This window comes from Lethenteron reissneri, unplaced genomic scaffold (assembly GCF_015708825.2).
Source record: "Lethenteron reissneri isolate LAM-NWPU_2019-01 unplaced genomic scaffold, ASM1570882v1 scaffold_1360, whole genome shotgun sequence".
NCBI lineage: Eukaryota > Metazoa > Chordata > Hyperoartia > Petromyzontiformes > Petromyzontidae > Lethenteron > Lethenteron reissneri.
The window spans coordinates 1-13,178 of NW_026891070.1; the positions used below are offsets into that span (position 1 = coordinate 1).

A 13,178-nucleotide genomic window follows, 5' to 3' on the forward strand; every position below is an offset into this window, starting at 1 on the left:
GCGTGAGTAGGTTAAACATTGAGTTTTGTAAGGGCACCACGGGGTGACCAGCCCCACCCCTCCCAGCCCCCACCCTCCACACCCAGCCCCACCTCTCCCCCCACCACCCCCCACCCCACCCCCCACCACCACCCCCCCACCACCACCACCCACCACCACCCCCCCACCACCACCCACCACCACCCCCCACCACCACCCACCACCACCCCCACCCCACCACCCCCCACCACCACCCACCACCACCCCCACCACCACCACCCCCCACCACCACCAGGAGGGGTGAAGGGAGGGGGGCGGGGGGCAGGAAGTGGACAAGAGGAAGTCGTGGGGCGAGGGGCGAGGGGGGCGGGGCGGGGGGCGGGGCGAGGGGGGCGAGGGGGCGGGGTTTGGGGGTGAACTCAAGTGACCCGACAGACGTTGAGCGCAATTCTTTGTTTATTTCGGTAACGTCGCGTAGATAGGGAACACAATATTAATAATAAAAATAATAAAATATAAAAAGTAATAAAAAATATATAACAAAAATAATAATACCCCCGTCGACAGGAAGAGGGAAAAAAATCCCCTCCCCCACAATTTGGCGCCCTTTGCACGACGCGACTCGGTGAGCAGCTCAGTTCTAGCGGCGTGAACACGCGGGGCGCATCGTGGGTGATCACCATCAACATCAACAACATCATCATCAACAACATTAACTACATCATCAACAACATCATCATCAACAACATCATCATCAACAACATCATCACCACCAACACAACATCATCAACAACATTAACTACATCATCAACAACAACAACATCATCATCAACAACATCAACAACATTAACTACATCATCAACAACATTAACTACATCAACAACAACAACATCATCATCAACAACATCAACAACACCATCATCATCAACAACATCATCAACACAATCACCATCATCACCTCCTCCTGCCCGGCCCCACCCTCCCCTCTTGTTGTCTCCCGCAGCTCGAGCCGGCGGCGGCTACGAGCAGCAGCAGCATCATCATCAGAATCATCATCAGCAGCATCATCAACATCAGCATCATCATCATCAGCAGCAGCATCATCAGCAGCATCATCAGAATCATCATCAGCAGCATCATCAACATCAGCATCATCATCAGCAGGAGCAGCAGCATCATGGCCACGTGGACGCTGTGCTTGGGCAGCAGGACGAGCTTGATCTCCATGGCCGGCATCCGCTACGAGGGCACCCTGAGCGGGGTCAACACGGACGACTGCACCGTCGCCTTGGCCAAAGGTCACGCACGGGGGGGTGGGGGGGGTCACGGGTCAAAGGGGGTGAGGGCTTAAACACTTCCCTGCTCCTTGCGGAGGGAGCTGCTAGGAACACGTTGGCCAGGGTCAACGACGGTGACCAGGGCGTGGGGCGTGCTGTGTTCTGCAAACATGGCCGACTGTGAGGGCGGGCAGCACAAGGCGGCGTGAGTAGGTGAAACGTTGAGTTTTATAAGGGCACACACGGGGTGAGCAGCCCCTCCCCACTCAGCCCCTCCCCACCCAGCCCCACCCAGCCCCACCCTCCCACCCAGCCCCTCCCAACCCAGCCCCTCCCACCCCCCACCCAGCCCACCCTCCCCACCCAGCCCCTCCCCACCCAGCCCCACTGCAGGGATTCATCTTCTTGGTTCTTTCGGTAAAGTCACGTAGAAGGGAAATAATAAAATAATAAAAATAAAACATAATAAAATAATTCTCACGACTTTTCGGCCACAACGCAAGCAGCCGTCCTCAGGTGAAGAACAGGTCTGTCGAGAAGACAGAGTCTGAATGACACGCCCCAGGCTTGGAACGTCTATTTAAGCTTAGAGTCGTGGCATCTCTTCAGAAAGGTGAGAGACTCGATTATCCCGGAGTTTGTTGAAGGATCTTAAAGTTTTGTGTTCTTCACCTGAGGACGGCTGCTTGCGTTGTAGCCGAAACGTCGTCAGAATTATTTTATTACGTTTTATTTTTATTATTTTATTACTTCCCTTCTACGTTGACTTTACCGAAGAACCAAGAAGATGAATCCCTGCAGTCACGAAAGCTTTAAATCGAAAAAAGTCAGTGGATTGCTTTCGTGTTAAAATACGGTGCTGTATTTTTAGGATAGTGTGTTTACAATATCATTTTACGTAGATATCCACATTCACTTAATATTTTTCTTCCGCAAGTTTTTTTGAAAATGCAATATTTGACATCATCTCAAAAACCCGATGTGATAGACACAAAACCGACGCCAGGGTTGGGATGAAACGCACGACCTCCGATAGACACCAGGCGAGTGGTTCACTTCTCACCACCGGTGGCGCCCACACACCCACCACCACCACGGCACCGTTAGCGGCGTTAGCGGCGTCTTTGTGCGTGCGCAGTGCGTGTGTGCGGCACGGAGGGTCGCCCCCGCCGAGCGAGCCGTCGCCCCTCGCGAGGAGATCTACGACTACATCATCTTCCGTGCCAGCGAGATCAAGGACCTGGCGGAGTTGGGGTGCCCGCTCTCCGCTCTGCACCCCCACCTGGCCGTCGTGCAGGTGAGAGGGGGGCAGCCGTTCTCTTCGCGCCAAACTGGTTGGTTACTTTAGCGGGCAGGACCCCACCGAGATATTTAACTCTGATCATTGGTTGTTTACCCTGTAATCTGGCAACAAAACTGACACCTTTTTTTACAAGGAGTCGTGTTTGCATTGACCACAATACCTGCGGTCGGAATGCAAACAAAAAACACAACTCTGATAATGTATGCACTGTCCTTGAAATTGATTGGTCCATACCCGAGACAGCTTTCCTTAGAGCCTAGTCTCACATGGAGTTGGACAAGATGACTGCCAAAAGGCGCACAACTCAAAGACAATGCACCATCAGAGTATGAGAGCTCGGAGTAAAGCATTTACACCATTGGAACCTCATTTGCCAGTAGAAAAATATGATAATTGTTTTTTTACCCTTCTATCTGGCAACAAAACTGACACCTTTTTTACAAGGAGTCATGTTTGCATAGACCACAATACTTGCAGTTGGAATGCAAACAAAAAACATAACTCTGATAATGTACGCACTGTCCTTGAAGTTGATTGGTCCACACCCGAGACAGCTTTCCTTGAGGCCCAGTCTCACATGGTGTTGGACCAGATGACGCCAAAAGGCTCACAACTCAAAACATGACTCCTTGTAAAAAAGGTGTCAGTTTTGTTGCCAGATAAAAGTGTAATAAAGGACTCGGACGCTTCTCCTCTGACTTCGTGTCCTTTATTGGGTTCTTGTCTTTTCCCACACGGCACTCTCTTATAGACACTCTATTTGTAGCCCCCGGCTGCTATCGCTATTGTAGCCTCCTTCCTCTCCCTGCAGACTCTCTGCTTTCTCTATTGTAACCTCCTTCCTCTCCCTGCAGACTCGCTGCTGACTCCCTGTGCAGATCCCCGCTGCTTACTCTATATGCAGACCCTCTTGGCTGCTACTCCGTATGCAGACCCGCTGCTGACTCTGTATGCAGCCCCGCTGCTGACTGCAGCCTCCTCGCTGCTTCGGGTCGGTCACCGCTGGCCGACGGTGCCGATCCTCGCTCCCGTGTCCGTGGCGATCTCGCCACCCTCCGCTTTCGCCCTTCGTGGCCTCTCTCGTTCCTGGTCTCCCATCACTCCCTTTCCTCTTCCGGTTCCCCTCCCTCTATAGCTTAACCCCTCTCCCCCACGTGACCTAACTCCTCCCCTCATGACGTCACTTCCGGAGGGCCGTTTACGCCCGCATTACAAAGGATAAAAAACCAATTATCATATTTGTTGTTACTGGACACGCTACGATTGATCCCGTCGCTGCGTGACCACCCACCCTCGCCCCCGTCCAGTCCTCCTCGTCACGGGGCGCCCGCCCCCTGCGGGACACGCAGCACGGAGCCCGCGGCGGCCACGGGGGCGGCACGCGCGGAGCCCGCCGGCTCGTGCGGGACACGGCGGACGGGCGGCGGCCTGCACACGGAGGAGCCACAGGTACGGGCGGCGCGGTAAACGCTGGGGATGCAAAGGTGGCCGGGCGTTGTACCGCCCGCCCGCCCGCCCCCCTCTTGCAGCCAGCAGCCTTTGCAGGTGCTCGCTAACGGAGCTTATCCTGACGTCGTACGGAAATCCGATGTTTTTTTATTTAAATCCTTTATATTAAGTTGACATGCTTGCGCGCTTACGACAGTGCAAATCTTTCGGTCGTTTTTTAACCCACTTCCCGTGATGCAATCGAGCTGATATTTTGCACACAGACTCGTTGTGCGTGACAATTTATGTTCGTGAATTTTTTTTCTCCAAAATTTTACACTTTTTAGGACAATAATATTATATTTAATTACCAATTTCTTAATGCTGCCACGCAATCATCTGACCCATAGGTGGCAGCCATCTCAAGCCAGAGGACGAGAGGACTCTAGCCGCCACGCATATAAAGGATTTATAGTGAAAAACTTAGTTTTTACGGGTTATACTTGTTTAAATCCTTTATATTAAGTTAGCTTGCTTGCTTGCGCGCTTACGACCATGCAAAATTTTCGGTCGTTTTTTAACCCACTTCCCATGATCCGATCGAGCTGAAATTTTGCACACAGACTCGTTGTGCGTGACAATTAATGTTCGTAAAAAAAATTTCATATTTAATTTAAAATACCAATGTGATAAAAATGAAACTCTTACTCAAGAAAAACAGAAATGAATAATAAAATAAAACCGATGCCACGCATATAAAGGATTTATAGTGAAAAACACATGCACACACACACACGCGCACACACACACTCACACACACTCACACACACGCACACACGCACACACGCACACACTCACACGCTCACACGCACACACACACACTCACACACGCACTCACACACACTCACGCACACACTCACGCACACACGAACACTCACACACGCACACACTCACTCACGCACACACGCACACTCACACACACTCACACACTCACCCACACTCACACACTCACACACACACTCACACACACTCACACACACACTCACACACACTCACGCACACACACTCACACACACTCACACACACACTCACACACACACTCACACGCAGCTGCACTATCTCCCACAGCCGCGAGGAAGAGCGCCACGGTGGAGCGGGGGGTGCAGACGTCCCCCCAGCGTCAGCAGCGACGGTGTCGGAGCACGAAGCGGATTGCCGCCCAGACTCCCCGTGGGGCCCCGGAGTCGTGCGTTGAGTTGGACGCGGAGTTTGACTTTGCGAGCGCCAACGCGAAGCTGGACCGCGAGGCGCTGGACAGGGAGTTCCGGGGCAGGGAGGCCAAGCGGAGAGAAGGTGGGGCACTCACTCACACGCTGCCGCCACTGATCAACAACTAAGTCACGTAGGTAAAAAAATAAAATTAATAAAAGTAAAATAAAAAAAAATAAAAAATCACGACGTTTCGATTAATTTTAATTTTGCTGCTGTGTCGTCAAAATAGAAATCTTGTCACTCAATTTTAGAAACTTCCCAATGTGGTACCCACTGCAAACTTGGTAAAGCTGCGTCATACTGGGGTGGAGAAACTCACTCACTCACACGCTGCCGCCACTCAACAACTCACTTCCTCCGCTGCTGTATCGGCAAAATAGAAATCTTAGTAGCAGGTTTTTACCCTTTTAAACTGGTACAAAACTGACACCTTTATTCAAGGCATCATGTTTGCAATAACCACAACACAAGTAGTCAACAAAGCAAACAAAAAGAAGCAACTCTGATAATGATAATAATATGCACTGTCCTTATCATCATTATCAGAGTTGCTTCTTTTGGTTTGCTTTTTTGACTACTTGTGTTGTGGTTATTGCAAACATGATGCCTTGAATAAAGGTGTCAGTTTTGTACCAGTTTAAAAGGGTAAAAACCTACTACTATATTTTGCCACTGGTAAAAGAGATCTCATAGAATAGAAATCTTGTCACTCAATTTTGACACACTTCCCACTGTGGTACCGACTGCAAACTTGTCATCATCACGGTGGCTATGAGATGTTAACTACCTCGCCTGGTGTGCAGGAGGGCGTGGGTTCGATCCCAACCCTGACGATGCCTGCTGCTGTATATTTGGAGTTTGTGTGTTTCTCTCATCATCATCATCACGGTGGCTAGGAGATGTTGACTAACTAAATTACCTTAAAACCGTTGGAATACCTTATGCCAGAAAAAGTGTGTTGACCATCTTCTTGGATCTTTCGGTAAAGTCATCACGTAGAAGGGAAATAATAAAATAATAAAAATTAAACATAAAATAATTCTCACGACGTTTCGGCCACAACGCAAGCAGCCGTCCTCAGGCGAAGACCAGGTCTGTCGGGGAGACAGCGTCTGAATGTGTGTTGACCAGTGGAGTCTGGGTTGGGTGGGGGGGGGCGGATCTTCGTGTGTTTAATTGTCCAGGCCACCCCCTCACTTCCGCCGTTGCGTCTCCCCTTGAGCAGCGGACAAGCTGAGGGGTCCCCGCACGAGCTCCCCCGTCTTCCTGGACGGCTGCTTCTACGACAAAACCAGGAGCTTCTTTGACAACATTTCCAGGTAACGGCCGTCTCTGCCGCTCGCTCGTGGTGTGTGTGTGTTCTTGTTGGATCTCCTCGCCTTCAAGTGCAACGCCTGCTGGGGGAGGCGATGGGGGAGGCGATGGGGGAGGCGGCAGTACAGCAAGCGGGCTCCGTTTCCGTCTGTGCGGAGATGGTGTTGCTGTCCCCCCCCCACCCACCCACCCCCCACCTCGTGTATAGAAACTCACAAAACGGAGTTGGCCTAACCATCCCAATATAGGATGACAGAGCTTGGGCAAATTGTTTGTGCCGTTCCTGGCACATCTGGAAACTTTGGGCGTTGCAAAAATGCGCGACGTTAACTTGAATCGGCGCGCCAAAAAAATTGCACGCCGCGTGAATTGCGTAGTTGCACTTGATTCGGAAAAAATCCCAGCCCCGAGAATAAGAGAAGGACGTGCAACTGTTTGACTGGGCACCAGACGAACATTTGACTAGACGCAGGATGGCGTGCAGCCGTGCAGAGACCTCTCTGATGTCGGGTTTAGACCATTGGAACGTCATTTATCAGCAGTAGCAGAATATGATCATTGTTTTTTTACCCTTTTATCTGTCAACAAAACTGACACCTTTTTTACGAGGAGTCGTATTTGCATTGACCACAATACCTGCAGTCAGAATGCAAAAAAAAACATAACTCTGATAATATATGCACTGTCCTTGAAGTTGATTGGTCCATACCCGAGACAGCTTTCCTTAGAGCCTAGTCTCACATGGGTTGGACCAGATGACGCATTATGGCTGCAGTTATTGTGGTCTATGCAAACATGACTCCTTGTAATAAAGGTGTCAGTTTTGTTGCCAGATAAAAGGGTAAAAAAAACAATTATAATATTTTTTGCTGGCAAATGAGGTTCCAATGGTAGCCGTTTGCGACCCTGGTGCGGCTGGGTACGGGTAGGCCGTGAGTCACTGGTGAGTCACCGTTTGTCACTCATTCCGGGTAGGGTACGGGTAGGGTACGGGTAGGGTACGGGTAGGGTATGGGTACGGGTAGGGTACGGGTACCCGTTTGCGACCCTGGTGCGGCCGGGTACGGGTAAGAAATCAAAACCCGTCTGCGACCTCTGACCAGCCGTGCTCACCCCCCCACCCCCGCCCCTCCCCCCTCCTCCTCCTCCCGCCCCGCCAGGAACTGCCGCGTGACGTTGGCGGAGCAGCGGCGCCTGAACGTGGCGACGTTCGGGGCGGACCTCTCCACGTCGCTCGCTCGCCGCTCCCGCCGACGCGGGGCCCTGTGGGGGGGGGACGGGCGGCCGTGCGCGCCCAAAGCCGCCGGTGGGGGGGGGCAGGCAGTCTCCTCCTCCGGCCGAGGTGCAGCCTAGACAGGTGACGACCACGGTGACGGTGACAATAGCTCGGCTTGTTGGAGAGTATATTTAGTATATTGATGATACTGATGTAGTTTATATTTTAGTTTTTTTACGTGGTGGCTTAGTTGCTGCAGCTCCCATACTATTAACATTCCTTCCCTTTCTAGATTTGAAGCTTTCGTGACTGCAAGGATTCGTATTCTTAGGTTTTTTCGGTAAAGTCACGTAGGTAAAATTTTTTTAAATTAATAAAAGTTAAATAAAATAAAAATCACGACGTTTTGGAGGCCAGACAAGCTTCCGGAAGCTTTTTTTATTTAACTTTTATTAATTTAAATTTTTTTACCTACGTGACTTTACCGAAAAAACCTAAGAATATGATTCCTTCCCTTTATTAATGCTACCCCTACTCCCTCCTTTTGATGCTGCTAATCCTGCATAATATGACTTTGAAACCCCCCGCCCACCTCCTACACATTCCACAAGTAGTGACTAATCCCATATCTGAATTTCTTATAAATATACTACATTCCTCTGTTGATATGTGAGTCCCTTTGTCAAGGCGCTCTTCCTCCTCTAACCCAGCTTAAATATACGCTGCCAAGCTTAGTGGTGTTCATTCAGACGCTGTCTTTCCGGCTGCAACACGATAACGGAAGTCTGTTGATGTTGCTTGTGAGGTTCTCCCCGTGAGAACACGCTGCTCCGTGGAGGATGAGAGAGAGACCATTTGACGGGGTATGCCGATAGCATAAAAATGAGATGCGACGGACGGAGCAAATCTGAGATCAGATTTGAAATCGGCACCCTGAATTTAGTCCAGAACAGCTGCAAAAGTCCAGGCCAGAACTACATGTTGTTGTTTTGTTTTGTTGACCAGTGTGATATGATTTGCGTATTATATCGTGAACAACTTCTAAATCAAAGAGCGCTCGCACAGCTGCGTGGGTCTCACCCGGTGAGATAAAGATGTGGAGGAGTTTGTTTCAAACGGCAGTCGCTTGTCAACGCTCTCGTGCCCCACGTTAGAGTTTGGATGACACGGAGAAATCTCGGCCACAATCGCCAATTCTCCAAGTGACAATCCAGCCCTTTGCGGGGTTTGACCACGATCTGTCGTGTTGCTTCTTGACGTCGCCAATGCTGCTTACTGCTGCTGTTGTTGTTGTTGCAGGTTGTAGAGAACCACAGCTCCCACCCAGAGCGTACACATATCGGGGGTTTGTTTGATTTAAAAAAAAAATGTTGTTGGGTCTGAAGAAACGTTACGTTAAGGACTGCATGTGGGTTTCGATTTAAAGATTCTTTCGTGACTGCAGGGATTCATCTTCTTGGTTCTTTCGGTAAAGTCACATAGAAGGGAAATAATCAAATAATAAAAACATAATAAATTACAATTCTCACCACGTTTCGGCCACAACGCAAGCAGCCGTCCTCAGGTGAAGAACAGGTCTGTCGGAAAGACAGCGTCTGAATGAAACACCACCAGGTTTGGCAGCGTATATTGCTGTGTATATTGCTGCCAAGCTTGGTGTGTTCATTCAGACGCTGTCTTTCCGACAGACCTGTTCTTCACCTGAGGACGGCTGCTTGCGTTGTGGTGAAGAACAGGTCTGTCGGAAAGACAGCGTCTGTCTTTCCGACAGACCTGTTCTTCACCTGAGGACGGCTGCTTGCGTTGTGGTGAAGAACAGGTCTGTCGGAAAGACAGCGTCTGTCTTTCCGACAGACCTGTTCTTCACCACAACGCAAGCAGCCGTCCTCAGGTGAAGAACAGGTCTGTCGGAAAGACAGCGTCTGAATGAACACACCAAGCTTGGCAGCAATATACACAGCAATATACGCTGCCAAACCTGGTGGTGTTTCATTCAGACGCTGTCTTTCCGACAGACCTGTTCTTCACCTGAGGACGGTTGCTTGCATTGTGGCCGAAACGTCGTGAGAATTGTATTTTATGATGTTTTATTATTTCCCTTCTACGTGACTTTACTGGAAGAACCAAAAAGTCTGCATGTGGGTTTTGTTAATTGATATACGATTCTTGCAATGTTTATGGTGTGTACACAAGGTATACACCGCGTTTGGTTGAACACTTTAGACGTTTATAATTTTAAAGAAAGTTTTGAACTTTAGTCTAATGGGTGAAGGTAAAACATGTCTGTTAAGTCGGACTTTAAATTGTCTCCTGAAATGGGTGCTTTTGTGCGACCGGTCTTAATCTGAAATGAGCATGGACATGACAATTTAATTGAGTTGTGTTTGTATTTCACAAGGCGGCATTAAATGTTGCGGAATTTATATTGGCGCATTGGCCGTGGTGAAGTGTCTGGCGAAGATTAAAGTTGACCGGCTGTTGGCTTTGGAACATTGCTCCTTTGAATTTACTGCGTTGCTTTAGATTGCTAGTGTGTGTGTAACGGGTTCCGGAGACACTTGTAGAGGTAACTTCTTTATGACAATACAACACTCCAACAGTCCTGATACTCTGTTACAGCCTAGGTACACAGTCTAGGTACACAGCCTAGATACTCTACACTGGCTACGCTTTGGAACTCGCCCTCACAAGTTCGTAGAGTCGGGAGTTCCAGAGTCCCACCACTCGCTCTCACAACATCCCAGGGTCTTCAGATGGCTGGTCGTGGGTCTTGGGTCTTGAGCTACGACTGGCCCTGATCGTCCAGGGAGCTCCCCTTTTATGCCCAGTCCCCAACGAGGGGTGGGGCCGTGTGCGCCCCCAAGGGGATTAAGCGCCTGGGCACCCAACGCCTGACGCCAAGAGGCTTAAGCGCCTGGCCCACCCAGGGTCCCAGAGCCCCCAGCAGCTTCTCCCTTCTTATGTCACTACATTACCCCCCTCTACGTAGCCTCCAGCCGACCCGGCTGTCAAAAAAAAATACAATTGTACAATAAATTATTTGTTACCCATCAGAATGAGAAAAAAAAATGAGAAGAAAGCGCCTCTCCCCCTCCTGTGGTCACGCGTATATAAAAAAAAACTCCAGGCCACCGATGCAGAACAACACTGTATAAACACATATATCCAGGATGAACGCATGCCCCAATCGCCCACTTTACATGATGGCAAGGTGAGTGGCGTCACGTTGGGACGAGAGTTCGTGGGCGGGGGTCATGAAAATCGTTTGAGTTTTGAGCGAGTCCGAGTGGCAGGTCCATCGGTCGCGACGGAGGCGGGAGGGGACCGACGACCCGCTGTTGCGCTTGTGTCCTGGGTCGCTGATCCCGCGGGCAAGCTTGTTCCCGCTGGGTCGGCCGTGGCGGGTTTCATTCCCAAGGCACCTGAGGGCGGGACAGCGGGACCTGCCCGAGAGTTAGAAGCAGCATTATCGCGGCGCGGCTCGTCAGACATGTCGCGCTCTCGGCCCCGGAGAAGTGAAGGAGGTGTGTAGGGTTGAATGTAAGGTTTTAGACGTGACGGGTGCACGAACCAACGTCGCTTGCCATGCTGGATCCTGACACACTGCGGGCGGAGAACGCGAATAATAACAACCGGGCCTCTCCAAGGCTTAAGCAGTTTTGAGGAAGTAGCCAATGGTACCTGCGGGCAGTGGAGCCAGGCGCGGTCCCCTTCTACCCAAACGTGGCGGGACGTGCGGAGATTCCGCAACCACTCGTTGGCAAGCTGACGGGCTTCTGAGTTATTTTGAGCAGCCTCCCGGGCATCCACGAGATGACGCACATTAGCACGGATGTGGTCGGCAATCTTAGCCTTAGGTGCGGGCTGTTTAATGTGCAATTGTACGTCGATTGGGGGGCAAACTTCCCTACCATACAAGACACCAGGTATGTGGAGATCCCAATCAGTCTGTGACTCAGACACCTGGTGGCTTAGCATGGAGGTAAGTGTCCTATGTAATCGCTCGACCATACCGTCAGTCTGGGGGTGATATGGCGAGGTGCGAATTTTGTGTGTCCCTAGCAGGTTGCACACATCCCGCAACTGGGTGGAAGAGAAATTTTTCCCTTGGTCGGTCAGCAGGCGTTCGGTAGCACCCTTATCCAGGACGTAGCCCTGGAAAAAGGCTTCCGTAATGGCTGCTGCAGACTGGTTGGGGAGTGGCCAGGCCATGGCCCATCGGGTAAAATATTCGACCCCAACAAAAAGGTACTTACTACCCCGAGGAGTAGCGGGAAACGAACCCAAAATATCCAATGCGACGATCTCATTGACCCGGGAAATCTTAATGGGTTGGAGCGGCGGGCAGGACGGCCTAGCAGGTGGTTTCCGCCGTGCACATTCTGTGCAACCTTGCACAAGATCAGCCACATCGTTTGCAATGCCCGGCCAGAAAAATTCCAATTGGATTTTAGCTAGTGTTTTCTGAACACCCAAGTGCAAGAGGCGACTGTGGGTTTCCCACACAAGTCGCCCCCGCAGGGAGGTGGGCACCACCAATGTGTGGGATTGGGACCCCCCATCCCAATGCATGAGGACGCCTTCCCGGATGACATATGATACGGGGCCCCCCTGCCCCCTGTGACCCTCGGCATCTCTAGCGCGGCGTCTCAATTTGAGGAGGGAGACGTCTTCCATCTGAAGATGTCCCCAGTCGTCCAACCTGAGGCCCAGCAATGCGTCCTGCGAAACTTGCGTGGAGGGATCCCCGTGGTTCCCGACCCCATCCCCGGCCGTGGCCGCAAGGGATGGGGGCGGTACCCTGTCAGGCTGCCTACAACGCCCCGCACCCAAAAAACAAGCACAGCGCCCATTGGTCGGCAGTCGCGACAACCCGTCGGCGTTCCCGTGTTGAATCCCCTTGCGGTAAATGACAGTGAACGCAAAGTCCTGGAGGATCTCGAGCCAACGCGAAAGCTGTCCAGATGGTTGGTCCACTCGCAAGGCGTATTGTAGTGCCGCATGGTCGGAGCGTACTGTGAAATGCCTGCCATACACGTATGGTCTGCACTGCTTTATGAAAAAAACGATAGCAAGCAATTCGCGGCGCGTCACGCAGTAACGTTGCTCCGCGGGCGACAGCACCCTGCTGCCATAGGCGACGACGCACTCCACTCCATTGACAATTTGCGACAGCACCCCTCCAATTCCGGTGTTGCTGGCGTCTGTATTCAGAATGAACGGAGTGGTAAAATCTGGATAAGACAGGGTAGGAGCATCGACCAGTGCTTTTCGGACGACATTGAACTATGCCTGTTCTAACTCTCCCCAGCGGAATTTGACCCCTTTGGCCGTTAATGCGTGGAGGGGCTTCGCGATGGATGCGAATCCCGCAACAAATCGTCGATAA

General features: G+C 51.1%; 1 pseudogene; it reads left to right on the forward strand.

The window, feature by feature from the left end:
• The first annotated feature begins 1,156 nt into the window (after positions 1-1,156).
• On the forward strand, positions 1,157-12,926 carry LOC133362086 (protein LSM14 homolog A-A-like; annotated as a pseudogene).
• The last annotated feature ends 252 nt before the right edge of the window (positions 12,927-13,178 follow it).